The sequence below is a fragment of the Pleurodeles waltl genome, unplaced genomic scaffold (assembly GCF_031143425.1).
Source record: "Pleurodeles waltl isolate 20211129_DDA unplaced genomic scaffold, aPleWal1.hap1.20221129 scaffold_72, whole genome shotgun sequence".
NCBI lineage: Eukaryota > Metazoa > Chordata > Amphibia > Caudata > Salamandridae > Pleurodeles > Pleurodeles waltl.
The window spans coordinates 2,849,693-2,876,970 of record NW_027150393.1 but is presented as its reverse complement, the minus strand read 5'-3'; the positions used below and the strand labels follow the sequence as shown (position 1 = coordinate 2,876,970).

Sequence of the window (27,278 nt, the reverse complement as noted above, 5' to 3'; positions counted from 1 at the left end):
AGGCAAGCTGAGATAAAAGAGACTGTGTCTATCCCTCACCATCGTGAGGTACTACGCTCCTGGGGCATCTGTCACAGCTCACCAAGAGGAGTTGCGCCAGCTTACGGCAGTCAGTTGCTCACTGTTTGACCTTTGCAATGAAGCCTGAGCCTACAGCATTCAAGCCAGCCAAGGAAGGAAGGTACGAGAGCGAAAATAGCTTTCCTGCCCTCACCAAGAACACACACCTTGAGCAAATAAAGTGCCAGACTTACAAGGCCCTATCGCCACCGGAGCATCACTTTTAGTGACGCCCCGGTGGCACTATGCACTGCGCGGTATTTACAAGATGGCGTTCAGCCACGTTTTGTGGCTTAACACCACCTTGTAAATACGGCCCCTTAGCACGCAGCGCGTTCCCTGGAAGGGGCGTGCAATGGGTGTTGTTGGGAGTGTGCCACAGCAACCCCATAGCATTTTGATGCTGCTCCAGATTTAGGAGTTGGCGTAAATCTGCGTCAGCGCCAAAATCCAACGCCATCCCAGGGGTGTCGTTAGAGTGGCGCACTGAGGAGAAATGTTTTCATTCCTCCTTGTTTTTGCTCTTTCTATGTGTGATGCATTCTGCAGCACACATAGAAGTAAGAGCAAATCACCATTGAAGATTTTTTTTTTGGGCAGGAAGGTGTCCCTTCCTGCACAAAAACAATTTCCCCCTCAACGCAGTCATCCTTGTACCATGGTGCAAGAACGGCTGCGTTGGCGCTCAGCAGCTAATTTAGAGCTGGCGCAGGGGGAAGCACAGGGGTGCGCTGTATTCTACTAAATATGGCGCTTTCCTGCATTTTGAAAATGACGGCACGTGGGGCTTGCAAATTTGGCACAGCGTCGCGCTTAGTCATTTTCTTGTAAATCTGGGCCAAAATGTCTAAAGAATAGAGGCTTTTTATGTCATGTTCGATGAAGACCATGCAAATGACTCTAGTCGTACTGCAGAAGAGAGCACCATGTGCAGTTTCTTGCTTTGGGATGTAGTCTCCCACTCTGTGTCACCAATCCTCCGAGCAGGGTCGGAGCCGTTGCATTTCTGTGCCCAGGCTCGTTGGTCTAGGGGTATGATTCTCGCTTAGGGTGCGAGAGGTCCCGGGTTCAAATCCCGGACGAGCCCATTTTAGCGGAAAACAATCAAATCCTGCTCAAAATACACAACCCCTCAAAATTTCTCATTCCACTCGAAGCATTGTTGCGCAAAACATATTTTTTGCCTCAGGCGAAAAATGGATTACAATGCCTTGGCTTCCTTCCTGCTTGCTCTCAGTGCGCCCTGTGTGATGATTTCACAGGCTCTCCTTCCTGGCATTTAGGCATCAGATATTTGTCTGTCTCTACCCGCAGCTGTGGGATTTTTCAGGACGTCTGAGTGTATGCATGCTGGCCGACACCGCTGCAATTTTCACACTTACCCCTCGCATTCCGAGCAACTGCTGATAAAGTATAGAGGAAATCGTGCAAACATATGAGGGGAACTGTGCTCCTTCAGTCAAATCAGCAAGCTTGTTTCTGTAGTGTAGTGGTTATCACGTTTGCCTCACACGCGAAAAGTCCCCGGTTTGAGACCGGGCAGAAACACTTGGCAGCAGCAGCTTTTGTGTTTGCTCCCTAAAACCTCAGTCTCTCTCAATGCACACTTAGACAGAAATGACCTTTAAAAACTTGTGACCTGTGTAAAACGTGCTTTACTATTGCAGGACGCTAAAAAGTTATCTGCATCCCTCGGTGGTCGTGCATGTGCATTGTTTCTTGTTCTGTTTTTTTTTTTTTTTCTTGGCCATGTTATATTGTGGGGCCTTTAAAGCTGTGACTTTGATAGGAACATTGCATGCGGCAAAATCAACAAGTGCAGACTGAAGAGTCCGACCTGCACACTGTTTTGGCTGTCAGGATGGCCGAGTGGTCTAAGGCGCCAGACTCAAGAGAGCTTGATTTTCAGTGAAGCTGAGCCTTCTGGTCTCTTCATGGAGGCGTGGGTTCAAATCCCACTTCTGACAGGTGTATTTTCTTCCCTTAAATCTTGCTCTGCTTGCAGAGCCAGCTCCTCACACCACTATCTTTGGAAGCTGCTGTGGCATGTGAGGAGAAATCCACCAACCCATCGGCTGGGCCCTCAATCAAAATTCTGTGTATTACTGGAAGGGGCGTCTCAGGCACACCTTCTGTTAGAGCTGCACTTTATGACAGTAACTACCATGCTGGTTTCTACTTAAGCAGTTGATTCTATCGTTTGAAGTGAGGCTCTCCTGCCACCTTTTGGGCAAAGAAGACTCTGCCCCTGCAACAACACAGGCAGACAAGCTCAAACTAGGTTTCTTGGTTAGGTGGGCGGAGCATATTGGCAATGGTGCCTCCTCGTGACTTGCAATTTACATGAAGAAGACAGAGAGGCAGCTGGGAGTAGGCGGTACCCATGAACCCCTGAACACTGTCTTGCGACTAGCACACAATTCTGAAATGAGGCGGGGGAAAGGAGGTGATTTCCCCATCAAGGGCCATTCCGGGAAATCAGCCACCCTGCGTCTCCCAGGTGAGTGTTTCAGGCCTATGAGCCACTAATATAAATCTCGCCTGATCAAGCCTGATCGAGCGCTGATCGAGCAAGTGTGCTTGAATCCAAGAGGCATGCTCCTCTGGCTCAAGAGCTAGCAGGCCCTTCAGTGCTTCTGGTTGGGAAGTCTAAGGTGCAAGGGTCCATGACTAGCAGCGGGTTACAACTACCAGAAAGGGTCTGCTTTTCACATCAGTCCCCTAGTTCAGCTCACTGGCACAGGGCATTTTGACTACCTCTTGCCTTGCTAGAGACAAACAAAAAATCCTTGACAGAAAACATCAATTGCTATGGCACGCTTAGAGAGAGAGAGCCTCCAAATGGCCCTGCTTTTCTGAAAGACGCTTCAGAAGATGTTTCAAATGACTATGCAGCGGCAGTCTAGTTGGTATAGGGGTATGATTCTCGCTTCGGGTGTGAGAGGACCTCGGTTCAAATCCCAGACAAACCCCTACCTTTATAGGTTCAGTCTGTGTTTCAAACAGGAGTGTTTCTGCTTTTCACTCTTCTAAGATGTCATGTTGCAATGCAATACATGCTTTATACTGGCGTCGAGACGGTTCAGCATCATGAAGGTATGCGAGATTTCTTTGCAACTGCTTTTCTGTGCTGGAGCAGCAGTGCTCGTAGGAACATTAAATGCACAGTGCTTCTCCATGGTAATTTCGGGTCCAGTTCTGAAATCACCTCTTGGAATGAAAGTGATCCCAGTTCCTTTCTTCCAAGGGAAGAGATCGTGTTCCGGAAGGCTCAGCTTTGAGCGTCATGAACATTGGCCCTCATCCTTGCATCCCAGTCCAATGCATAGCCACATAAAGCAAGCAGGTGTGTCTGTTTCCATAGTGTGGTGGTTCCAGTACAATGCATAGCCACATGAAGCAAGCCGGCAAGTGTGTCTGCTTGTGTAGTGTAGTGGTTATCATGCGCACCTCACATGCGAAAGGTCCCTGGTTCGAGTCGCTGGGCTTTTTCACAGTATTTGCATTTCCTGCCTCACCTGACAGGCAAGCTGAGATAAAAGAGACTGTGTCTATCCCTCACCATCGTGAGGTACTACGCTCCTGGGGCATCTGTCACAGCTCACCAAGAGGAGTTGCGCCAGCTTACGGCAGTCAGTTGCTCACTGTTTGACCTTTGCAATGAAGCCTGAGCCTACAGCATTCAAGCCAGCCAAGGAAGGAAGGTACGAGAGCGAAAATAGCTTTCCTGCCCTCACCAAGAACACACACCTTGAGCAAATAAAGTGCCAGACTTACAAGGCCCTATCGCCACCGGAGCATCACTTTTAGTGACGCCCCGGTGGCACTATGCACTGCGCGGTATTTACAAGATGGCGTTCAGCCACTTTTTGTGGCTTAACACCACCTTGTAAATACGGCCCATTAGCACGCAGCGCATTCCCTGGAAGGGGCGTGCAATGGGTGTTGTTGGGAGTGTGCCCCAGCAACACCATAGCATTTTGATGCTGCTCCAGATTTAGGAGTTGGCGTAAATCTGCGTCAGCGCCAAAATCCAATGCCATCCCAGGGGTGTCGTTAGAGTGGCGCACTGAGGAGAAATGTTTTCATTTCTCCTTGTTTTTGCTCTTTCTATGTGTGATGCATTCTGCAGCACACATAGAAGTAAGAGCAAATCACCATTGAAGATTTTTTTTTTGGGCAGGAAGGTGTCCCTTCCTGCACAAAAACAATTTCCCCCTCAACGCAGTCATCCTTGTACCATGGTGCAAGAACGGCTGCGTTGGCGCTCAGCAGCTAATTTAGAGCTGGCGCAGGGGGAAGCACAGGGGTGCGCTGTATTCTACTAAATACGGCGCTTTCCTGCATTTTGAAAATGACGGCACGTGGGGCTTGCAAATTTGCCACAGCGTCGCGCTTAGTAATTTTCTTGTAAATCTGGGCTAAAATGTCTAAAGGATAGAGGCTTTTTATGTCATGTTCGATGAAGACCATGCAAATGACTCTAGTCGTACTGCAGAAGAGAGCACCATGTGCAGTTTCTTGCTTTGGGATGTAGTCTCCCACTCTGTGTCACCAATCCTCCGAGCAGGGTCGGAGCCGTTGCATTTCTGTGCCCAGGCTCGTTGGTCTAGGGGTATGATTCTCGCTTAGGGTGCGAGAGGTCCCGGGTTCAAATCCCGGACGAGCCCATTTTAGCGGAAAACAATCAAATCCTGCTCAAAATACACAACCCCTCAACATTTCTCATTCCACTCGAAGCATTGTTGCGCAAAACATATTTTTTGCCTCAGGCGAAAAATGGATTACAATGCCTTGGCTTCCTTCCTGCTTGCTCTCAGTGCGCCCTGTGTTATGATTTCACAGGCTCTCCTTCCTGGCATTTAGGCATCAGATATTTGTCTGTCTCTGCACGCAGCTGTGGGATTTTTCAGGACGTCTGAGTGTATGCATGCTGGCCGACACCGCTGCAATTTTCACACTTACCCCTCGCATTCCGAGCAACTGCTGATAAAGTATAGAGGAAATCGTGCAAACATATGAGGGGAACTGTGCTCCTTCAGTCAAATCAGCAAGCTTGTTTCTGTAGTGTAGTGGTTATCACGTTCGCCTCACACGCGAAAAGTCCCCGGTTTGAGACCGGGCAGAAACACTTGGCAGCAGCAGCTTTTGTGTTTGCTCCCTAAAACCTCAGTCTCTCTCAATGCACACTTAGACAGAAATGACCTTTAAAAACTTGTGACCTGTGTAAAACGTGCTTTACTATTGCAGGACGCTAAAAAGTTATCTGCATCCCTCGGTGGTCGTGCATGTGCATTGTTTCTTGTTCTGTTTTTTTTTTTTTTTCTTGGCCATGTTATATTGTGGGGCCTTTAAAGCTGTGACTTTGATAGGAACATTGCAAGCGGCAAAATCAACAAGTGCAGACTGAAGAGTCCGACCTGCACACTGTTTTGGCTGTCAGGATGGCCGAGTGGTCTAAGGCGCCAGACTCAAGAGAGCTTGATTTTCAGTGAAGCTGAGTCTTCTGGTCTCTTCATGGAGGCGTGGGTTCAAATCCCACTTCTGACAGGTGTATTTTCTTCCCTTAAATCTTGCTCTGCTTGCAGAGCCAGCTCCTCACCCCACTATCTTTGGAAGCTGCTGTGGCATGTGAGGAGAAATCCACCAACCCATCGGCTGGGCCCTCAATCAAAATTCTGTGTATTACTGGAAGGGGCGTCTCAGGCACACCTTCTGTTAGAGCTGCACTTTATGACAGTAACTACCATGCTGGTTTCTACTTAAGCAGTTGATTCTATCGTTTGAAGTGAGGCTCTCCTGCCACCTTTTGGGCAAAGAAGACTCTGCCCCTGCAACAACACAGGCAGACAAGCTCAAACTAGGTTTCTTGGTTAGGTGGGCGGAGCATATTGGCAATGGTGCCTCCTCGTGACTTGCAATTTACATGAAGAAGACAGAGAGGCAGCTGGGAGTAGGCGGTACCCATGAACCCCTGAACACTGTCTTGCGACTAGCACACAATTCTGAAATGAGGCGGGGGAAAGGAGGTGATTTCCCCATCAAGGGCCATTCCGGGAAATCAGCCACCCTGCGTCTCCCAGGTGAGTGTTTCAGGCCTATGAGCCACTAATATAAATCTCGCCTGATCGAGCGCTGATCGAGCAAGTGTGCTTGAATCCAAGAGGCATGCTCCTCTGGCTCAAGAGCTAGCAGGCCCTTCAGTGCTTCTGGTTGGGAAGTCTAAGGTGCAAGGGTCCATGACTAGCAGCGGGTTACAACTACCAGAAAGGGTCTGCTTTTCACATCAGTCCCCTAGTTCAGCTCACTGGCACAGGGCATTTTGACTACCTCTTGCCTTGCTAGAGACAAACAAAAAATCCTTGACAGAAAACATCAATTGCTATGGCACGCTTAGAGAGAGAGAGCCTCCAAATGGCCCTGCTTTTCTGAAAGACGCTGCAGAAGATGTTTCAAATGACTATGCAGCGGCAGTCTAGTTGGTATAGGGGTATGATTCTCGCTTCGGGTGTGAGAGGACCTCGGTTCAAATCCCAGACAAACCCCTACCTTTATAGGTTCAGTCTGTGTTTCAAACAGGAGTGTTTCTGCTTTTCACTCTTGTAAGATGTCATGTTGCAATGCAATACATGCTTTATACTGGCGTCGAGACGGTTCAGCATCATGAAGGTATGCGAGATTTCTTTGCAACTGCTTTTCTGTGCTGGAGCAGCAGTGCTCGTAGGAACATTAAATGCACAGTGCTTCTCCATGGTAATTTCGGGTCCAGTTCTGAAATCACCTCTTGGAATGAAAGTGATCCCAGTTCCTTTCTTCCAAGGGAAGAGATCGTGTTCCGGAAGGCTCAGCTTTGAGCGTCATGAACATTGGCCCTCATCCTTGCATCCCAGTCCAATGCATAGCCACATAAAGCAAGCAGGTGTGTCTGTTTCCATAGTGTGGTGGTTCCAGTACAATGCATAGCCACATGAAGCAAGCCGGCAAGTGTGTCTGCTTGTGTAGTGTAGTGGTTATCATGCGCACCTCACATGCGAAAGGTCCCTGGTTCGAGTTGCTGGGCTTTTTCACAGTATTTGCATTTCCTGCCTCACCTGACAGGCAAGCTGAGATAAAAGAGACTGTGTCTATCCCTCACCATCGTGAGGTACTACGCTCCTGGGGCATCTGTCACAGCTCACCAAGAGGAGTTGCGCCAGCTTACGGCAGTCAGTTGCTCACTGTTTGACCTTTGCAATGAAGCCTGAGCCTACAGCATTCAAGCCAGCCAAGGAAGGAAGGTACGAGAGCGAAAATAGCTTTCCTGCCCTCACCAAGAACACACACCTTGAGCAAATAAAGTGCCAGACTTACAAGGCCCTATCGCCACCGGAGCATCACTTTTAGTGACGCCCCGGTGGCACTATGCACTGCGCGGTATTTACAAGATGGCGTTCAGCCACTTTTTGTGGCTTAACACCACCTTGTAAATACGGCCCCTTAGCACGCAGCGCATTCCCTGGAAGGGGCGTGCAATGGGTGTTGTTGGGAGTGTGCCACAGCAACACCATAGCATTTTGATGCTGCTCCAGATTTAGGAGTTGGCGTAAATCTGCGTCAGCGCCAAAATCCAACGCCATCCCAGGGGTGTCGTTAGAGTGGCGCACTGAGGAGAAATGTTTTCATTCAAAACAATTTCCCCCTCAACGCAGTCATCCTTGTACCATGGTGCAAGAACGGCTGCGTTGGCGCAGGGGGAAGCACAGGGGTGCGCTGTATTCTACTAAATACGGCGCTTTCCTGCATTTTGAAAATGACGGCACGTGGGGCTTGCAAATTTGGCACAGCGTCGCGCTTAGTAATTTTCTTGTAAATCTGGGCTAAAATGTCTAAAGGATAGAGGCTTTTTATGTCATGTTCGATGAAGACCATGCAAATGACTCTAGTCGTACTGCAGAAGAGAGCACCATGTGCAGTTTCTTGCTTTGGGATGTAGTCTCCCACTCTGTGTCACCAATCCTCCGAGCAGGGTCGGAGCCGTTGCATTTCTGTGCCCAGGCTCGTTGGTCTAGGGGTATGATTCTCGCTTAGGGTGCGAGAGGTCCCGGGTTCAAATCCCGGACGAGCCCATTTTAGCGGAAAACAATCAAATCCTGCTCAAAATTCACAACCCCTCAACATTTCTCATTCCACTCGAAGCATTGTTGCGCAAAACATATTTTTTGCCTCAGGCGAAAAATGGATTACAATGCCTTGGCTTCCTTCCTGCTTGCTCTCAGTGCGCCCTGTGTTATGATTTCACAGGCTCTCCTTCCTGGCATTTAGGCATCAGATATTTGTCTGTCTCTGCACGCAGCTGTGGGATTTTTCAGGACGTCTGAGTGTATGCATGCTGGCCGACACCGCTGCAATTTTCACACTTACCCCTCGCATTCCGAGCAACTGCTGATAAAGTATAGAGGAAATCGTGCAAACATATGAGGGGAACTGTGCTCCTTCAGTCAAATCAGCAAGCTTGTTTCTGTAGTGTAGTGGTTATCACGTTCGCCTCACAAGCGAAAAGTCCCCGGTTTGAGACCGGGCAGAAACACTTGGCAGCAGCAGCTTTTGTGTTTGCTCCCTAAAACCTCAGTCTCTCTCAATGCACACTTAGACAGAAATGACCTTTAAAAACTTGTGACCTGTGTAAAACGTGCTTTACTATTGCAGGACGCTAAAAAGTTATCTGCATCCCTCGGTGGTCGTGCATGTGCATTGTTTCTTGTTCTGTTTTTTTTTTTTTTCTTCGCCATGTTATATTGTGGGGCCTTTAAAGCTGTGACTTTGATAGGAACATTGCAAGCGGCAAAATCAACAAGTGCAGACTGAAGAGTCCGACCTGCACACTGTCTTGGCTGTCAGGATGGCCGAGTGGTCTAAGGCGCCAGACTCAAGAGAGCTTAATCTTCAGTGAAGCTGAGCCTTCTGGTCTCTTCATGGAGGCGTGGGTTCAAATCCCACTTCTGACAGGTGTATTTTCTTCCCTTAAATCTTGCTCTGCTTGCAGAGCCAGCTCCTCACACCACTATCTTTGGAAGCTGCTGTGGCATGTGAGGAGAAATCCACCAACCCATCGGCTGGGCCCTCAATCAAAATTCTGTGTATTACTGGAAGGGGCGTCTCAGGCACACCTTCTGTTAGAGCTGCACTTTATGACAGTAACTACCATGCTGGTTTCTACTTAAGCAGTTGATTCTATCGTTTGAAGTGAGGCTCTCCTGCCACCTTTTGGGCAAAGAAGACTCTGCCCCTGCAACAACACAGGCAGACAAGCTCAAACTAGGTTTCTTGGTTAGGTGGGCGGAGCATATTGGCAATGGTGCCTCCTCGTGACTTGCAATTTACATGAAGAAGACAGAGAGGCAGCTGGGAGTAGGCAGTACCCATGAACCCCTGAACACTGTCTTGCGACTAGCACACAATTCTGAAATGAGGCGGGGGAAAGGAGGTGATTTCCCCATCAAGGGCCATTCCGGGAAATCAGCCACCCTGCGTCTCCCAGGTGAGTGTTTCAGGCCTATGAGCCACTAATATAAATCTCGCCTGATCAAGCCTGATCGAGCGCTGATCGAGCAAGTGTGCTTGAATCCAAGAGGCATGCTCCTCTGGCTCAAGAGCTAGCAGGCCCTTCAGTGCTTCTGGTTGGGAAGTCTAAGGTGCAAGGGTCCATGACTAGCAGCGGGTTACAACAACCAGAAAGGGTCTGCTTTTCACATCAGTCCCCTAGTTCAGCTCACTGGCACAGGGCATTTTGACTACCTCTTGCCTTGCTAGAGACAAACAAAAAATCCTTGACAGAAAACATCAATTGCTATGGCACGCTTAGAGAGAGAGAGCCTCCAAATGGCCCTGCTTTTCTGAAAGACGCTGCAGAAGATGTTTCAAATGACTATGCAGCGGCAGTCTAGTTGGTATAGGGGTATGATTCTCGCTTCGGGTGTGAGAGGACCTCGGTTCAAATCCCAGACAAACCCCTACCTTTATAGGTTCAGTCTGTGTTTCAAACAGGAGTGTTTCTGCTTTTCACTCTTGTAAGATGTCATGTTGCAATGCAATACATGCTTTATACTGGCGTCGAGACGGTTCAGCATCATGAAGGTATGCGAGATTTCTTTGCAACTGCTTTTCTGTGCTGGAGCAGCAGTGCTCGTAGGAACATTAAATGCACAGTGCTTCTCCATGGTAATTTCGGGTCCAGTTCTGAAATCACCTCTTGGAATGAAAGTGATCCCAGTTCCTTTCTTCCAAGGGAAGAGATCGTGTTCCGGAAGGCTCAGCTTTGAGCGTCATGAACATTGGCCCTCATCCTTGCATCCCAGTCCAATGCATAGCCACATAAAGCAAGCAGGTGTGTCTGTTTCCATAGTGTGGTGGTTCCAGTACAATGCATAGCCACATGAAGCAAGCCGGCAAGTGTGTCTGCTTGTGTAGTGTAGTGGTTATCATGCGCACCTCACATGCGAAAGGTCCCTGGTTCGAGTCGCTGGGCTTTTTCACAGTATTTGCATTTCCTGCCTCACCTGACAGGCAAGCTGAGATAAAAGAGACTGTGTCTATCCCTCACCATCGTGAGGTACTACGCTCCTGGGGCATCTGTCACAGCTCACCAAGAGGAGTTGCGCCAGCTTACGGCAGTCAGTTGCTCACTGTTTGACCTTTGCAATGAAGCCTGAGCCTACAGCATTCAAGCCAGCCAATGAGGGAAGGTACGAGAGCGAAAATAGCTTTCCTGCCCTCACCAAGAACACACACCTTGAGCAAATAAAGTGCCAGACTTACAAGGCCCTATCGCCACCGGAGCATCACTTTTAGTGACGCCCCGGTGGCACTATGCACTGCGCGGTATTTACAAGATGGCGTTCAGCCACTTTTTGTGGCTTAACACCACCTTGTAAATACGGCCCCTTAGCACGCAGCGCATTCCCTGGAAGGGGCGTGCAATGGGTGTTGTTGGGAGTGTGCCACAGCAACACCATAGCATTTTGATGCTGCTCCAGATTTAGGAGTTGGCGTAAATCTGCGTCAGCGCCAAAATCCAACGCCATCCCAGGGGTGTCGTTAGAGTGGCGCACTGAGGAGAAATGTTTTCATTTCTCCTTGTTTTTGCTCTTTCTATGTGTGATGCATTCTGCAGCACACATAGAAGTAAGAGCAAATCACCATTGAAGATTTTTTTTTTGGGCAGGAAGGTGTCCCTTCCTGCACAAAAACAATTTCCCCCTCAACGCAGTCATCCTTGTACCATGGTGCAAGAACGGCTGCGTTGGCGCAGGGGGAAGCACAGGGGTGCGCTGTATTCTACTAAATACGGCGCTTTCCTGCATTTTGAAAATGACGGCACGTGGGGCTTGCAAATTTGGCACAGCGTCGCGCTTAGTCATTTTCTTGTAAATCTGGGCCAAAATGTCTAAAGGATAGAGGCTTTTTATGTCATGTTCGATGAAGACCATGCAAATGACTCTAGTCGTACTGCTGAAGAGAGCACCATGTGCAGTTTCATACTTTGGGATGTAGTCTCCCACTCTCTGTCACCAATCCTCCGAGCAGGGTCGGAGCCGTTGCATTTCTGTGCCCAGGCTCGTTGGTCTAGGGGTATGATTCTCGCTTATGGTGCGAGAGGTCCCGGGTTCAAATCCCGGACAAGCCCATTTTAGCGGAAAACAATAAAATTCTGCTCAAAATACACAACCCCTCAACATTTCTCATTCCACTCGAAGCATTGTTGCGCAAAACATATTTTTTGCCTCAGGCGAAAAATGGATTACAATGCCTTGGCTTCCTTCCTGCTTGCTCTCAGTGCGCCCTGTGTGATGATTTCACAGGCTCTCCTTCCTGGCATTTAGGCATCAGATATTTGTCTGTCTCTGCCCGCAGCTGTGGGATTTTTCAGGACGTCTGAGTGTATGCATGCTGGCCGACACCGCTGCAATTTTCACACTTACCCCTCGCATTCCGAGCAACTGCTGATAAAGTATAGAGGAAATCGTGCAAACATATGAGGGGAACTGTGCTCCTTCAGTCAAATCAGCAAGCTTGTTTCTGTAGTGTAGTGGTTATCACGTTCGCCTCACACGCGAAATGTCCCCGGTTTGAGACCGGGCAGAAACACTTGGCAGCAGCAGCTTTTGTGTTTGTTCCCTAAAACCTCAGTCTCTCTCAATGCACACTTAGACAGAAATGACCTTTAAAAACTTGTGACCTGTGTAAAACGTGCTTTACTATTGCAGGACGCTAAAAAGTTATCTGCATCCCTCGGTGGTCGTGCATGTGCATTGTTTCTTGTTCTGTTTTTTTTTTTTTTCTTGGCCATGTTATATTGTGGGGCCTTTAAAGCTGTGACTTTGATAGGAACATTGCAAGCGGCAAAATCAACAAGTGCAGACTGAAGAGTCCGACCTGCACACTGTTTTGGCTGTCAGGATGGCCGAGTGGTCTAAGGCGCGAGACTCAAGAGAGATTGATCTTCAGTGAAGCTGAGCCTTCTGGTCTCTTCATGGAGGCGTGGGTTCAAATCCCACTTCTGACAGGTGTATTTTCTTCCCTTAAATCTTGCTCTGCTTGCAGAGCCAGCTCCTCACACCACTATCTTTGGAAGCTGCTGTGGCATGTGAGGAGAAATCCACCAACCCATCGGCTGGGCCCTCAATCAAAATTCTGTGTATTACTGGAAGGGGCGTCTCAGGCACACCTTCTGTTAGAGCTGCACTTTATGACAGTAACTACCATGCTGGTTTCTACTTAAGCAGTTGATTCTATCGTTTGAAGTGAGGCTCTCCTGCCACCTTTTGGGCAAAGAAGACTCTGCCCCTGCAACAACACAGGCAGACAAGCTCAAACTAGGTTTCTTGGTTAGGTGGGCGGAGCATATTGGCAATGGTGCCTCCTCGTGACTTGCAATTTACATGAAGAAGACAGAGAGGCAGCTGGGAGTAGGCAGTACCCATGAACCCCTGAACACTGTCTTGCGACTAGCACACAATTCTGAAATGAGGCGGGGGAAAGGAGGTGATTTCCCCATCAAGGGCCATTCCGGGAAATCAGCCACCCTGCGTCTCCCAGGTGAGTGTTTCAGGCCTATGAGCCACTAATATAAATCTCGCCTGATCGAGCCCTGATCGAGCAAGTGTGCTTGAATCCAAGAGGCATGCTCCTCTGGCTCAAGAGCTAGCAGGCCCTTCAGTGCTTCTGGTTGGGAAGTCTAAGGTGCAAGGGTCCATGACTAGCAGCGGGTTACAACTACCAGAAAGGGTCTGCTTTTCACATCAGTCCCCTAGTTCAGCTCACTGGCACAGGGCATTTTGACTACCTCTTGCCTTGCTAGAGACAAACAAAAAATCCTTGACAGAAAACATCAATTGCTATGGCACGCTTAGAGAGAGAGAGCCTCCAAATGGCCCTGCTTTTCTGAAAGACGCTTCAGAAGATGTTTCAAATGACTATGCAGCGGCAGTCTAGTTGGTATAGGGGTATGATTCTCGCTTCGGGTGTGAGAGGACCTCGGTTCAAATCCCCGACAAACCCCTACCTTTATAGGTTCAGTCTGTGTTTTAAACAGGAGTGTTTCTGCTTTTCACTCTTGTAAGATGTCATGTTGCAATGCAATACATGCTTTATACTGGCGTCGAGACGGTTCAGCATCATGAAGGTATGCGAGATTTCTTTGCAACTGCTTTTCTGTGCTGGAGCAGCAGTGCTCGTAGGAACATTAAATGCACAGTGCTTCTCCATGGTAATTTCGGGTCCAGTTCTGAAATCACCTCTTGGAATGAAAGTGATCCAAGTTCCTTTCTTCCAAGGGAAGTGATCGTGTTCCGGAAGGCTCAGCTTTGAGCGTCATGAACATTGGCCCTCATCCTTGCATCCCAGTCCAATGCATAGCCACATAAAGCAAGCAGGTGTGTCTGTTTCCATAGTGTGGTGGTTCCAGTACAATGCATAGCCACATGAAGCAAGCCGGCAAGTGTGTCTGCTTGTGTAGTGTAGTGGTTATCATGCGCACCTCACATGCGAAAGGTCCCTGGTTCGAGTCGCTGGGCTTTTTCACAGTATTTGCATTTCCTGCCTCACCTGACAGGCAAGCTGAGATAATAGAGACTGTGTCTATCCCTCACCATCGTGAGGTACTACGCTCCTGGGGCATCTGTCACAGCTCACCAAGAGTAGTTGCGCCAGCTTACGGCAGTCAGTTGCTCACTGTTTGACCTTTGCAATGAAGCCTGAGCCTACAGCATTCAAGCCAGCCAAGGAAGGAAGGTACAAGAGCGAAAATAGCTTTCCTGCCCTCACCAAGAACACACACATTGAGCAAATAAAGTGCCAGACTTACAAGGCCCTATCGCCACCGGAGCATCACTTTTAGTGACGCCCCGGTGGCACTATGCACTGTGCGGTATTTACAAGATGGCGTTCAGCCACTTTTTGTGGCTTAACACCACCTTGTAAATACGGCCCCTTAGCACGCAGCGCGTTCCCTGGAAGGGGCGTGCAATGGGTGTTGTTGGGAGTGTGCCACAGCAACACCATAGCATTTTGATGCTGCTCCAGATTTAGGAGTTGGCGTAAATCTGCGTCAGCGCCAAAATCCAATGCCATCCCAGGGGTGTCGTTAGAGTGGCGCACTGAGGAGAAATGTTTTCATTTCTCCTTGTTTTTGCTCTTTCTATGTGTGATGCATTCTGCAGCACACATAGAAGTAAGAGCAAATCACCATTGAAGATTTTTTTTTTGGGCAGGAAGGTGTCCCTTCCTGCACAAAAACAATTTCCCCCTCAATGCAGTCATCCTTGTACCATGGTGCAAGAACGGCTGCGTTGGCGCTCAGCAGCTAATTTAGAGCTGGCGCAGGGGGAAGCACAGGGGTGCGCTGTATTCTACTAAATACGGCGCTTTCCTGCATTTTGAAAATGACGGCGCGTGGGGCTTGCAAATTTGGCACAGCGTCGCGCTTAGTCATTTTCTTGTAAATCTGGGCCAAAATGTCTAAAGGATAGAGGCTTTTTATGTCATGTTCGATGAAGACCATGCAAATGACTCTAGTCGTACTGCAGAAGAGAGCACCATGTGCAGTTTCTTGCTTTGGGATGTAGTCTCCCACTCTCTGTCACCAACCCTCCGAGCAGGGTCGGAGCCGTTGCATTTCTGTGCCCAGGCTCGTTGGTCTAGGGGTATGATTCTCGCTTAGGGTGCGAGAGGTCCCGGGTTCAAATCCCGGACGAGCCCATTTTAGCGGAAAACAATCAAATCCTGCTCAAAATACACAACCCCTCAACATTTCTCATTCCACTCGAAGCATTGTTGCGCAAAACATATTTTTTGCCTCAGGCGAAAAATGGATTACAATGCCTTGGCTTCCTTCCTGCTTGCTCTCAGTGCGCCCTGTGTGATGATTTCACAGGCTCTCCTTCCTGGCATTTAGGCATCAGATATTTGTCTGTCTCTACCCGCAGCTGTGGGATTTTTCAGGACGTCTGAGTGTATGCATGCTGGCCGACACCGCTGCAATTTTCACACTTACCCCTCGCATTCCGAGCAACTGCTGATAAAGTATAGAGGAAATCGTGCAAACATATGAGGGGAACTGTGCTCCTTCAGTCAAATCAGCAAGCTTGTTTCTGTAGTGTAGTGGTTATCACGTTTGCCTCACACGCGAAAAGTCCCCGGTTTGAGACCGGGCAGAAACACTTGGCAGCAGCAGCTTTTGTGTTTGCTCCCTAAAACCTCAGTCTCTCTCAATGCACACTTAGACAGAAATGACCTTTAAAAACTTGTGACCTGTGTAAAACGTGCTTTACTATTGCAGGACGCTAAAAAGTTATCTGCATCCCTCGGTGGTCGTGCATGTGCATTGTTTCTTGTTCTGTTTTTTTTTTTTTTTCTTGGCCATGTTATATTGTGGGGCCTTTAAAGCTGTGACTTTGATAGGAACATTGCATGCGGCAAAATCAACAAGTGCAGACTGAAGAGTCCGACCTGCACACTGTTTTGGCTGTCAGGATGGCCGAGTGGTCTAAGGCGCCAGACTCAAGAGAGCTTGATTTTCAGTGAAGCTGAGCCTTCTGGTCTCTTCATGGAGGCGTGGGTTCAAATCCCACTTCTGACAGGTGTATTTTCTTCCCTTAAATCTTGCTCTGCTTGCAGAGCCAGCTCCTCACACCACTATCTTTGGAAGCTGCTGTGGCATGTGAGGAGAAATCCACCAACCCATCGGCTGGGCCCTCAATCAAAATTCTGTGTATTACTGGAAGGGGCGTCTCAGGCACACCTTCTGTTAGAGCTGCACTTTATGACAGTAACTACCATGCTGGTTTCTACTTAAGCAGTTGATTCTATCGTTTGAAGTGAGGCTCTCCTGCCACCTTTTGGGCAAAGAAGACTCTGCCCCTGCAACAACACAGGCAGACAAGCTCAAACTAGGTTTCTTGGTTAGGTGGGCGGAGCATATTGGCAATGGTGCCTCCTCGTGACTTGCAATTTACATGAAGAAGACAGAGAGGCAGCTGGGAGTAGGCGGTACCCATGAACCCCTGAACACTGTCTTGCGACTAGCACACAATTCTGAAATGAGGCGGGGGAAAGGAGGTGATTTCCCCATCAAGGGCCATTCCGGGAAATCAGCCACCCTGCGTCTCCCAGGTGAGTGTTTCAGGCCTATGAGCCACTAATATAAATCTCGCCTGATCAAGCCTGATCAAGCCTGATCGAGCGCTGATCGAGCAAGTGTGCTTGAATCCAAGAGGCATGCTCCTCTGGCTCAAGAGCTAGCAGGCCCTTCAGTGCTTCTGGTTGGGAAGTCTAAGGTGCAAGGGTCCATGACTAGCAGCGGGTTACAACTACCAGAAAGGGTCTGCTTTTCACATCAGTCCCCTAGTTCAGCTCACTGGCACAGGGCATTTTGACTACCTCTTGCCTTGCTAGAGACAAACAAAAAATCCTTGACAGAAAACATCAATTGCTATGGCACGCTTAGAGAGAGAGAGCCTCCAAATGGCCCTGCTTTTCTGAAAGACGCTTCAGAAGATGTTTCAAATGACTATGCAGCGGCAGTCTAGTTGGTATAGGGGTATGATTCTCGCTTCGGGTGTGAGAGGACCTCGGTTCAAATCCCAGACAAACCCCTACCTTTATAGGTTCAGTCTGTGTTTCAAACAGGAGTGTTTCTGCTTTTCACTCTTCTAAGATGTCATGTTGCAATGCAATACATGCTTTATACTGGCGTCGAGACGGTTCAGCATCATGAAGGTATGCGAGATTTCTTTGCAACTGCTTTTCTGTGCTGGAGCAGCAGTGCTCGTAGGAACATTAAATGCACAGTGCTTCTCCATGGTAATTTCGGGTCCAGTTCTGAAATCACCTCTTGGAATGAAAGTGATCCCAGTTCCTTTCTTCCAAGGGAAGAGATCGTGTTCCGGAAGGCTCAGCTTTGAGCGTCATGAACATTGGCCCTCATCCTTGCATCCCAGTCCAATGCATAGCCACATAAAGCAAGCAGGTGTGTCTGTTTCCATAGTGTGGTGGTTCCAGTACAATGCATAGCCACATGAAGCAAGCCGGCAAGTGTGTCTGCTTGTGTAGTGTAGTGGTTATCATGCGCACCTCACATGCGAAAGGTCCCTGGTTCGAGTCGCTGGGCTTTTTCACAGTATTTGCATTTCCTGCCTCACCTGACAGGCAAGCTGAGATAAAAGAGACTGTGTCTATCCCTCACCATCGTGAGGTACTACACTCCTGGGGCATCTGTCACAGCTCACCAAGAGGAGTTGCGCCAGCTTACGGCAGTCAGTTGCTCACTGTTTGACCTTTGCAATGAAGCCTGAGCCTACAGCATTCAAGCCAGCCAAGGAAGGAAGGTACGAGAGCGAAAATAGCTTTCCTGCCCTCACCAAGAACACACACCTTGAGCAAATAAAGTGCCAGACTTACAAGGCCCTATCGCCACCGGAGCATCACTTTTAGTGACGCCCCGGTGGCACTATGCACTGCGCGGTATTTACAAGATGGCGTTCAGCCACTTTTTGTGGCTTAACACCACCTTGTAAATACGGCCCATTAGCACGCAGCGCATTCCCTGGAAGGGGCGTGCAATGGGTGTTGTTGGGAGTGTGCCCCAGCAACACCATAGCATTTTGATGCTGCTCCAGATTTAGGAGTTGGCGTAAATCTGCGTCAGCGCCAAAATCCAATGCCATCCCAGGGGTGTCGTTAGAGTGGCGCACTGAGGAGAAATGTTTTCATTTCTCCTTGTTTTTGCTCTTTCTATGTGTGATGCATTCTGCAGCACACATAGAAGTAAGAGCAAATCACCATTGAAGATTTTTTTTTTGGGCAGGAAGGTGTCCCTTCCTGCACAAAAACAATTTCCCCCTCAACGCAGTCATCCTTGTACCATGGTGCAAGAACGGCTGCGTTGGCGCTCAGCAGCTAATTTAGAGCTGGCGCAGGGGGAAGCACAGGGGTGCGCTGTATTCTACTAAATACGGCGCTTTCCTGCATTTTGAAAATGACGGCACGTGGGGCTTGCAAATTTGGCACAGCGTCGCGCTTAGTAATTTTCTTGTAAATCTGGGCTAAAATGTCTAAAGGATAGAGGCTTTTTATGTCATGTTCGATGAAGACCATGCAAATGACTCTAGTCGTACTGCAGAAGAGAGCACCATGTGCAGTTTCTTGCTTTGGGATGTAGTCTCCCACTCTGTGTCACCAATCCTCCGAGCAGGGTCAGAGCCGTTGCATTTCTGTGCCCAGGCTCGTTGGTCTAGGGGTATGATTCTCGCTTAGGGTGCGAGAGGTCCCGGGTTCAAATCCCGGACGAGCCCATTTTAGCGGAAAACAATCAAATCCTGCTCAAAATACACAACCCCTCAACATTTCTCATTCCACTCGAAGCATTGTTGCGCAAAACATATTTTTTGCCTCAGGCGAAAAATGGATTACAATGCCTTGGCTTCCTTCCTGCTTGCTCTCAGTGCGCCCTGTGTTATGATTTCACAGGCTCTCCTTCCTGGCATTTAGGCATCAGATATTTGTCTGTCTCTGCACGCAGCTGTGGGATTTTTCAGGACGTCTGAGTGTATGCATGCTGGCCGACACCGCTGCAATTTTCACACTTACCCCTCGCATTCCGAGCAACTGCTGATAAAGTATAGAGGAAATCGTGCAAACATATGAGGGGAACTGTGCTCCTTCAGTCAAATCAGCAAGCTTGTTTCTGTAGTGTAGTGGTTATCACGTTCGCCTCACACGCGAAAAGTCCCCGGTTTGAGACCGGGCAGAAACACTTGGCAGCAGCAGCTTTTGTGTTTGCTCCCTAAAACCTCAGTCTCTCTCAATGCACACTTAGACAGAAATGACCTTTAAAAACTTGTGACCTGTGTAAAACGTGCTTTACTATTGCAGGACGCTAAAAAGTTATCTGCATCCCTCGGTGGTCGTGCATGTGCATTGTTTCTTGTTCTGTTTTTTTTTTTTTTTCTTGGCCATGTTATATTGTGGGGCCTTTAAAGCTGTGACTTTGATAGGAACATTGCAAGCGGCAAAATCAACAAGTGCAGACTGAAGAGTCCGACCTGCACACTGTTTTGGCTGTCAGGATGGCCGAGTGGTCTAAGGCGCCAGACTCAAGAGAGCTTGATTTTCAGTGAAGCTGAGTCTTCTGGTCTCTTCATGGAGGCGTGGGTTCAAATCCCACTTCTGACAGGTGTATTTTCTTCCCTTAAATCTTGCTCTGCTTGCAGAGCCAGCTCCTCACCCCACTATCTTTGGAAGCTGCTGTGGCATGTGAGGAGAAATCCACCAACCCATCGGCTGGGCCCTCAATCAAAATTCTGTGTATTACTGGAAGGGGCGTCTCAGGCACACCTTCTGTTAGAGCTGCACTTTATGACAGTAACTACCATGCTGGTTTCTACTTAAGCAGTTGATTCTATCGTTTGAAGTGAGGCTCTCCTGCCACCTTTTGGGCAAAGAAGACTCTGCCACTGCAACAACACAGGCAGACAAGCTCAAACTAGGTTTCTTGGTTAGGTGGGCGGAGCATATTGGCAATGGTGCCTCCTCGTGACTTGCAATTTACATGAAGAAGACAGAGAGGCAGCTGGGAGTAGGCGGTACCCATGAACCCCTGAACACTGTCTTGCGACTAGCACACAATTCTGAAATGAGGCGGGGGAAAGGAGGTGATTTCCCCATCAAGGGCCATTCCGGGAAATCAGCCACCCTGCGTCTCCCAGGTGAGTGTTTCAGGCCTATGAGCCACTAATATAAATCTCGCCTGATTGAGCGCTGATCGAGCAAGTGTGCTTGAATCCAAGAGGCATGCTCCTCTGGCTCAAGAGCTAGCAGGCCCTTCAGTGCTTCTGGTTGGGAAGTCTAAGGTGCAAGGGTCCATGACTAGCAGCGGGTTACAACTACCAGAAAGGGTCTGCTTTTCACATCAGTCCCCTAGTTCAGCTCACTGGCACAGGGCATTTTGACTACCTCTTGCCTTGCTAGAGACAAACAAAAAATCCTTGACAGAAAACATCAATTGCTATGGCACGCTTAGAGAGAGAGAGCCTCCAAATGGCCCTGCTTTTCTGAAAGACGCTGCAGAAGATGTTTCAAATGACTATGCAGCGGCAGTCTAGTTGGTATAGGGGTATGATTCTCGCTTCGGGTGTGAGAGGACCTCGGTTCAAATCCCAGACAAACCCCTACCTTTATAGGTTCAGTCTGTGTTTCAAACAGGAGTGTTTCTGCTTTTCACTCTTGTAAGATGTCATGTTGCAATGCAATACATGCTTTATACTGGCGTCGAGACGGTTCAGCATCATGAAGGTATGCGAGATTTCTTTGCAACTGCTTTTCTGTGCTGGAGCAGCAGTGCTCGTAGGAACATTAAATGCACAGTGCTTCTCCATGGTAATTTCGGGTCCAGTTCTGAAATCACCTCTTGGAATGAAAGTGATCCCAGTTCCTTTCTTCCAAGGGAAGAGATCGTGTTCCGGAAGGCTCAGCTTTGAGCGTCATGAACATTGGCCCTCATCCTTGCATCCCAGTCCAATGCATAGCCACATAAAGCAAGCAGGTGTGTCTGTTTCCATAGTGTGGTGGTTCCAGTACAATGCATAGCCACATGAAGCAAGCCGGCAAGTGTGTCTGCTTGTGTAGTGTAGTGGTTATCATGCGCAACTCACATGCGAAAGGTCCCTGGTTCGAGTCGCTGGGCTTTTTCACAGTATTTGCATTTCCTGCCTCACCTGACAGGCAAGCTGAGATAAAAGAGACTGTGTCTATCCCTCACCATCGTGAGGTACTACGCTCCTGGGGCATCTGTCACAGCTCACCAAGAGGAGTTGCGCCAGCTTACGGCAGTCAGTTGCTCACTGTTTGACCTTTGCAATGAAGCCTGAGCCTACAGCATTCAAGCCAGCCAAGGAAGGAAGGTACGAGAGCGAAAATAGCTTTCCTGCCCTCACCAAGAACACACACCTTGAGCAAATAAAGTGCCAGACTTACAAGGCCCTATCGCCACCGGAGCATCACTTTTAGTGACGCCCCGGTGGCACTATGCACTGCGCGGTATTTACAAGATGGCGTTCAGCCACTTTTTGTGGCTTAACACCACCTTGTAAATACGGCCCCTTAGCACGCAGCGCATTCCCTGGAAGGGGCGTGCAATGGGTGTTGTTGGGAGTGTGCCACAGCAACACCATAGCATTTTGATGCTGCTCCAGATTTAGGAGTTGGCGTAAATCTGCGTCAGCGCCAAAATCCAACGCCATCCCAGGGGTGTCGTTAGAGTGGCGCACTGAGGAGAAATGTTTTCATTTCTCCTTGTTTTTGCTCTTTCTATGTGTGATGCATTCTGCAGCACACATAGAAGTAAGAGCAAATCACCATTGAAGATTTTTTTTTTGGGCAGGAAGGTGTCCCTTCCTGCACAAAAACAATTTCCCCCTCAACGCAGTCATCCTTGTACCATGGTGCAAGAACGGCTGCGTTGGCGCAGGGGGAAGCACAGGGGTGCGCTGTATTCTACTAAATACGGCGCTTTCCTGCATTTTGAAAATGACGGCACGTGGGGCTTGCAAATTTGGCACAGCGTCGCGCTTAGTCATTTTCTTGTAAATCTGGGCCAAAATGTCTAAAGGATAGAGGCTTTTTATGTCATGTTCGATGAAGACCATGCAAATGACTCTAGTCGTACTGCAAAAGAGAGCACCATGTGCAGTTTCTTGCTTTGGGATGTAGTCTCCCACTCTCTGTCACCAATCCTCCGAGCAGGGTCGGAGCCGTTGCATTTCTGTGCCCAGGCTCGTTGGTCTAGGGGTATGATTCTCGCTTAGGGTGCTAGAGGTCCCGGGTTCAAATCCCGGACGAGCCCATTTTAGCGGAAAACAATCAAATCCTGCTCAAAATACACAACCCCTCAACATTTCTCATTTTACTCGAAGCATTGTTGCGCAAAACATATTTTTTGCCTCAGGCGAAAAATGGATTTCAATGCCTTGGCTTCCTTCCTGCTTGCTCTCAGTGCGCCCTGTGTGATGATTTCACAGGCTCTCCTTCCTGGCATTTAGGCATCAGATATTTGTCTGTCTCTGCCCGCAGCTATGGGATTTTTCAGGACGTCTGAGTGTATGCATGCTGGCCGACACCGCTGCAATTTTCACACTTACCCCTCGCATTCCGAGCAACTGCTGATAAAGTATAGAGGAAATCGTGCAAACATATGAGGGGAACTGTGCTCCTTCAGTCAAATCAGCAAGCTTGTTTCTGTAGTGTAGTGGTTATCACGTTCGCCTCACACGCGAAAAGTCCCCGGTTTGAGACCGGGCAGAAACACTTGGCAGCAGCAGCTTTTGTGTTTGCTCCCTAAAACCTCAGTCTCTCTCAATGCACACTTAGACAGAAATGACCTTTAAAAACTTGTGACCTGTGTAAAACGTGCTTTACTATTGCAGGACGCTAAAAAGTTATCTGCATCCCTCGGTGGTCGTGCATGTGCATTGTTTCTTGTTCTGTTTTTTTTTTTTTTTCTTGCCCATGTTATATTGTGGGGCCTTTAAAGCTGTGACTTTGATAGGAACATTGCAAGCGGCAAAATCAACAAGTGCAGACTGAAGAGTCCGACCTGCACACTGTTTTGGCTGTCAGGATGGCCGAGTGGTCTAAGGCGCCAGACTCAAGAGAGCTTGATCTTCAGTGAAGCTGAGCCTTCTGGTCTCTTCATGGAGGCGTGGGTTCAAATCCCACTTCTGACAGGTGTATTTTCTTCCCTTAAATCTTGCTCTGCTTGCAGAGCCAGCTCCTCACACCACTATCTTTGGAAGCTGCTGTGGCATGTGAGGAGAAATCCACCAACCCATCGGCTGGGCCCTCAATCAAAATTCTGTGTATTACTGGAAGGGGCGTCTCAGGCACACCTTCTGTTAGAGCTGCACTTTATGACAGTAACTACCATGCTGGTTTCTACTTAAGCAGTTGATTCTATCGTTTGAAGTGAGGCTCTCCTGCCACCTTTTGGGTAAAGAAGACTCTGCCCCTGCAACAACACAGGCAGACAAGCTCAAACTAGGTTTCTTGGTTAGGTGGGCGGAGCATATTGGCAATGGTGCCTCCTCGTGACTTGCAATTTACATGAAGAAGACAGAGAGGCAGCTGGGAGTAGGCAGTACCCATGAACCCCTGAACACTGTCTTGCGACTAGCACACAATTCTGAAATGAGGCGGGGGAAAGGAGGTGATTTCCCCATCAAGGGCCATTCCGGGAAATCAGCCACCCTGCGTCTCCCAGGTGAGTGTTTCAGGCCTATGAGCCACTAATATAAATCTCGCCTGATCGAGCCTGATTGAGCGCTGACCGAGCAAGTGTGCTTGAATCCAAGAGGCATGCTCCTCTGGCTCAAGAGCTAGCAGGCCCTTCAGTGCTTCTGGTTGGGAAATCTAAGGTGCAAGGGTCCATGACTAGCAGCGGGTTACAACTACCAGAAAGGGTCTGCTTTTCACATCAGTCCCCTAGTTCAGCTCACTGGCACAGGGCATTTTGACTACCTCTTGCCTTGCTAGAGACAAACAAAAAATCCTTGACAGAAAACATCAATTGCTATGGCACGCTTAGAGAGAGAGAGCCTCCAAATGGCCCTGCTTTTCTGAAAGACGCTTCAGAAGATGTTTCAAATGACTATGCAGCGGCAGTCTAGTTGGTATAGGGGTATGATTCTCGCTTCGGGTGTGAGAGGACCTCGGTTCAAATCCCAGACAAACCCCTACCTTTATAGGATCAGTCTGTGTTTTAAACAGGAGTATTTCTGCTTTTCACTCTTGTAAGATGTCATGTTGCAATGCAATACATGCTTTATACTGGCGTCGAGACGGTTCAGCATCATGAAGGTATGCGAGATTTCTTTGCAACTGCTTTTCTGTGCTGGAGCAGCAGTGCTCGTAGGAACATTAAATGCACAGTGCTTCTCCATGGTAATTTCGGGTCCAGTTCTGAAATCACCTCTTGGAATGAAAGTGATCCCAGTTCCTTTCTTCCAAGGGAAGAGATTGTGTTCCGGAAGGCTCAGCTTTGAGCGTCATGAACATTGGCCCTCATCCTTGCATCCCAGTCCAATGCATAGCCACATAAAGCAAGCAGGTGTGTCTGTTTCCATAGTGTGGTGGTTCCAGTACAATGCATAGCCACATGAAGCAAGCCGGCAAGTGTGTCTGCTTGTGTAGTGTAGTGGTTATCATGCGCACCTCACATGCGAAAGGTCCCTGGTTCGAGTCGCTGGGCTTTTTCACAGTATTTGCATTTCCTGCCTCACCTGACAGGCAAGCTGAGATAAAAGAGACTGTGTCTATCCCTCACCATCGTGAGGTACTACGCTCCTGGGGCATCTGTCACAGCTCACCAAGAGGAGTTGCGCCAGCTTACGGCAGTCAGTTGCTCACTGTTTGACCTTTGCAATGAAGCCTGAGCCTACAGCATTCAAGCCAGCCAAGGAAGGAAGGTACGAGAGCGAAAATAGCTTTCCTGCCCTCACCAAGAACACACACCTTGAGCAAATAAAGTGCCAGACTTACAAGGCCCTATCGCCACCGGAGCATCACTTTTAGTGACGCCCCGGTGGCACTATGCACTGCGCGGTATTTACAAGATGGCGTTCAGCCACTTTTTGTGGCTTAACACCACCTTGTAAATACGGCCCCTTAGCACGCAGCGCGTTCCCTGGAAGGGGCGTGCAATGGGTGTTGTTGGGAGTGTGCCACAGCAACACCATAGCATTTTGATGCTGCTCCAGATTTAGGAGTTGGCGTAAATCTGCGTCAGCGCCAAAATCCAACGCCATCCCAGGGGTGTCGTTAGAGTGGCGCACTGAGGAGAAATGTTTTCATTTCTCCTTGTTTTTGCTCTTGCTATGTGTGATGCATTCTGCAGCACACATAGAAGTAAGAGCAAATCACCATTGAAGATTTTTTTTTTGGGCAGGAAGGTGTCCCTTCCTGCACAAAAACAATTTCCCCCTCAACGCAGTCATCCTTGTACCATGGTGCAAGAACGGCTGCGTTGGCGCTCAGCAGCTAATTTAGAGCTGGCGCAGGGGGAAGCACAGGGGTGCGCTGTATTCTACTAAATACGGCGCTTTCCTGCATTTTGAAAATGACGGCACGTGGGGCTTGCAAATTTGGCACAGCGTCGCGCTTAGTCATTTTCTTGTAAATCTGGGCCAAAATGTCTAAAGGATAGAGGCTTTTTATGTCATGTTCGATGAAGACCATGCAAATGACTCTAGTCGTACTGCAAAAGAGAGCACCATGTGCAGTTTCTTGCTTTGGGATGTAGTCTCCCACTCTCTGTCACCAATCCTCCGAGCAGGGTCGGAGCCGTTGCATTTCTGTGCCCAGGCTCGTTGGTCTAGGGGTATGATTCTCGCTTAGGGTGCGAGAGGTCCCGGGTTCAAATCCCGGACGAGCCCATTTTAGCGGAAAACAATCAAATCCTGCTCAAAATACACAACCCCTCAACATTTCTCATTTTACTCGAAGCATTGTTGCGCAAAACATATTTTTTGCCTCAGGCGAAAAATGGATTACAATGCCTTGGCTTCCTTCCTGCTTGCTCTCGGTGCGCCCTGTGTGATGATTTCACAGGCTCTCCTTCCTGGCATTTAGGCATCAGATATTTGTCTGTCTCTGCCCGCAGCTATGGGATTTTTCAGGACGTCTGAGTGTATGCATGCTGGCCGACACCGCTGCAATTTTCACACTTACCCCTCGCATTCCGAGCAACTGCTGATAAAGTATAGAGGAAATCGTGCAAACATATGAGGGGAACTGTGCTCCTTCAGTCAAATCAGCAAGCTTGTTTCTGTAGTGTAGTGGTTATCACGTTCGCCTCACACGCGAAAAGTCCCCGGTTTGAGACCGGGCAGAAACACTTGGCAGCAGCAGCTTTTGTGTTTGCTCCCTAAAACCTCAGTCTCTCTCAATGCACACTTAGACAGAAATGACCTTTAAAAACTTGTGACCTGTGTAAAACGTGCTTTACTATTGCAGGACGCTAAAAATTTATCTGCATCCCTCGGTGGTCGTGCATGTGCATTGTTTCTTGTTCTGTTTTTTTTTTTTTTTCTTGGCCATGTTATATTGTGGGGCCTTTAAAGCTGTGACTTTGATAGGAACATTGCAAGCGGCAAAATCAACAAGTGCAGACTGAAGAGTCCGACCTGCACACTGTTTTGGCTGTCAGGATGGCCGAGTGGTCTAAGGCGCCAGACTCAAGAGAGCTTGATCTTCAGTGAAGCTGAGCCTTCTGGTCTCTTCATGGAGGCGTGGGTTCAAATCCCACTTCTGACAGGTGTATTTTCTTCCCTTAAATCTTGCTCTGCTTGCAGAGCCAGCTCCTCAGACCACTATCTTTGGAAGCTGCTGTGGCATGTGAGGAGAAATCCACCAACCCATCGGCTGGGCCCTCAATCAAAATTCTGTGTATTACTGGAAGGGGCGTCTCAGGCACACCTTCTGTTAGAGCTGCACTTTATGACAGTAACTACCATGCTGGTTTCTACTTAAGCAGTTGATTCTATCGTTTGAAGTGAGGCTCTCCTGCCACCTTTTGGGCAAAGAAGACTCTGCCCCTGCAACAACACAGGCAGACAAGCTCAAACTAGGTTTCTTGGTTAGGTGGGCGGAGCATATTGGCAATGGTGCCTCCTCGTGACTTGCAATTTACATGA

General features: G+C 48.7%; 10 non-coding genes across 10 annotated transcripts; all 10 read left to right on the top strand.

Moving 5' to 3' along the window:
- The first annotated feature begins 1,075 nt into the window (after nt 1–1,075).
- TRNAP-AGG (transfer RNA proline (anticodon AGG)) lies at nt 1,076–1,147 on the top strand. The gene has a single exon. It is a non-coding gene; the product is annotated as a tRNA-Pro (tRNA).
- Nucleotides 1,148–4,658: 3,511 nt separating this feature from the next.
- TRNAP-AGG (transfer RNA proline (anticodon AGG)) lies at nt 4,659–4,730 on the top strand. The gene has a single exon. It is a non-coding gene; the product is annotated as a tRNA-Pro (tRNA).
- Nucleotides 4,731–8,093: 3,363 nt separating this feature from the next.
- TRNAP-AGG (transfer RNA proline (anticodon AGG)) lies at nt 8,094–8,165 on the top strand. Its single transcript has one exon. It is a non-coding gene; the product is annotated as a tRNA-Pro (tRNA).
- Nucleotides 8,166–8,553: 388 nt separating this feature from the next.
- TRNAV-CAC (transfer RNA valine (anticodon CAC)) lies at nt 8,554–8,626 on the top strand. The gene has a single exon. It is a non-coding gene; the product is annotated as a tRNA-Val (tRNA).
- A 3,024-nt stretch (nt 8,627–11,650) lies between these two features.
- TRNAH-AUG (transfer RNA histidin (anticodon AUG)) lies at nt 11,651–11,722 on the top strand. The gene has a single exon. It is a non-coding gene; the product is annotated as a tRNA-His (tRNA).
- A 388-nt stretch (nt 11,723–12,110) lies between these two features.
- On the top strand, nt 12,111–12,183 carry TRNAV-CAC (transfer RNA valine (anticodon CAC)). The gene has a single exon. It is a non-coding gene; the product is annotated as a tRNA-Val (tRNA).
- Nucleotides 12,184–15,222: 3,039 nt separating this feature from the next.
- TRNAP-AGG (transfer RNA proline (anticodon AGG)) lies at nt 15,223–15,294 on the top strand. The gene has a single exon. It is a non-coding gene; the product is annotated as a tRNA-Pro (tRNA).
- A 3,521-nt stretch (nt 15,295–18,815) lies between these two features.
- Nucleotides 18,816–18,887, top strand: TRNAP-AGG (transfer RNA proline (anticodon AGG)). Its single transcript has one exon. It is a non-coding gene; the product is annotated as a tRNA-Pro (tRNA).
- Nucleotides 18,888–22,363: 3,476 nt separating this feature from the next.
- TRNAP-AGG (transfer RNA proline (anticodon AGG)) lies at nt 22,364–22,435 on the top strand. The gene has a single exon. It is a non-coding gene; the product is annotated as a tRNA-Pro (tRNA).
- A 3,511-nt stretch (nt 22,436–25,946) lies between these two features.
- Nucleotides 25,947–26,018, top strand: TRNAP-AGG (transfer RNA proline (anticodon AGG)). The gene has a single exon. It is a non-coding gene; the product is annotated as a tRNA-Pro (tRNA).
- Nucleotides 26,019–27,278: the final 1,260 nt, after the last annotated feature.